The 1,573-nt window shown below is 44.4% G+C and overlaps 1 pseudogene; it reads left to right on the top strand.

Annotated features, from left to right (window-relative positions):
- The first annotated feature begins 412 nt into the window (after positions 1–412).
- On the top strand, positions 413–1,180 carry LOC141675983 (18S ribosomal RNA; annotated as a pseudogene).
- The last annotated feature ends 393 nt before the right edge of the window (positions 1,181–1,573 follow it).

The raw sequence follows: 1,573 nt of genomic DNA, 5'->3' as shown, positions 1-1,573 counted from the left end.
AATAGCCTTCCTTGAAAGCCCCTTCGCTCATCAGTAAAGTGCATACAATAAGTCAAGAGCTCTCCCACACATTTTTTATGGTTTCAACAAATACACTTGGTCCACGCTAAACTCTTGGGGTGGTAGAACTAATCAATTGAGTAAGAGGCTGTAACCTTAAGAGTAATGGCGAGGGTCAGACTTGGGGCCAATCTCCTAATAGAAAGATGAAGCTCCTTTAGTTTGTTCATTTCCCTTGGATACCATTCTGTTCGAACATTCTACTTCGTGTCTCTAGTCTCGCCACATACAAGAGTCGACTAGGCGAAGACTTTTCAAAATATTCTCTTATTACAATTACATAAGAGAAGCAAAGTTCACAGAAGATCAGGAAGTACTATGCCCGGTTCACTAGGTTAATCATACTCAAAAAATAGAGTTTGATCCTGGCTCAAAAGGAACGCTAGCTATATGCTTAACACATGCAAGTCGAACGCTGTTTTCGGGGAGCTAGACAGAAGGAAAAGAGGCTCCTAGCTAAAGGCGGCTTGTCTCGCCCAGGAGGTGAGAAAAGTTGAGAACAAAGTGGCGAACGGGTGCGTAACGCGTGGGAATCTGCTGAACAGTTCGGGCCGAATCCCGAAGAAAGCTAAAAAGCACTGTTTGATGAGCCTGCGTAGTATTAGGTAGTTGGTCAGGTAAAGGCTGACCAAGCCAATGATGTTTAGCTGGTCTTTTCGGATGATCAGCCACACTGGGACTGGGACACGGCCCGGACTCCCACGGGGGGCCGCAGTGGGGAATCTTGGACAATGGGTGAAAGCCCGATCCAGCAATATCGCGTGAGTGAAGAAGGGAAATGCCACTTTTAAAGCTCTTTCTTCGAGTGCGCGATCATGACAGGAATCGAGGAAGAAGCCCCGGCTAACTCCGTGCCAGCAGCCACGGTAAGACGGGGGGCAAGTGTTCTTCGGAATGACTGGGCGTAAAGGGCACGTAGGCGGTGAATCGGGTTGAAAGTGAAAGTTGCCAAAAATTGGCGGAATGCTCTCGAAACCAATTCACTTGAGTGAGACAGAGGAGAGTGGAATTTCGGGTGTAGGGTAAAATCCGGAGATCTACGAAGGAACGCCAAAAGCGAAGGCATCTCTCTGGGTCCTGTTGTGAATATGTTGTGAACTTGATGATTTCTTTAACAAAACACCTTAGTAGATTTAACTTAGTGAAAGTGAGGGGGAGAAACAGCTTAACATTCAATTCAGTAAAGTAATTATGCCTAAAATTACTTTCACCAAGCCACCAACAACAAACAGTATTGATCTCATAAATAAAGCAGCAGCTATATTGAGAGCAGCTGAGAAGAAGCAGTTGAGTCCAATCAACTGGGAGAAAATTTATGAGAAAATATAAAAGAGATTTGGGTTAGTAAAGAAGCCAGAAAAATCAGCCATTCATCACTCTCAAGTCAGGAAAATATCTGTGAATGAAATGAGCATGAAGAATCTGGAAAGAGGACAACCATCCTGCATCAAATCTCCAAAGGCTAAGCTAATTTTGAAGCCAAGGGTGAACTATCCAAAATCTTCACTAAAGA

Source organism: Apium graveolens, chromosome 7 (genome assembly GCF_009905375.1).
Source record: "Apium graveolens cultivar Ventura chromosome 7, ASM990537v1, whole genome shotgun sequence".
NCBI lineage: Eukaryota > Viridiplantae > Streptophyta > Magnoliopsida > Apiales > Apiaceae > Apium > Apium graveolens.
The sequence above is the reverse complement of the archived record's forward strand: the minus strand, read 5'-3'. Positions and strand labels throughout refer to the sequence as shown.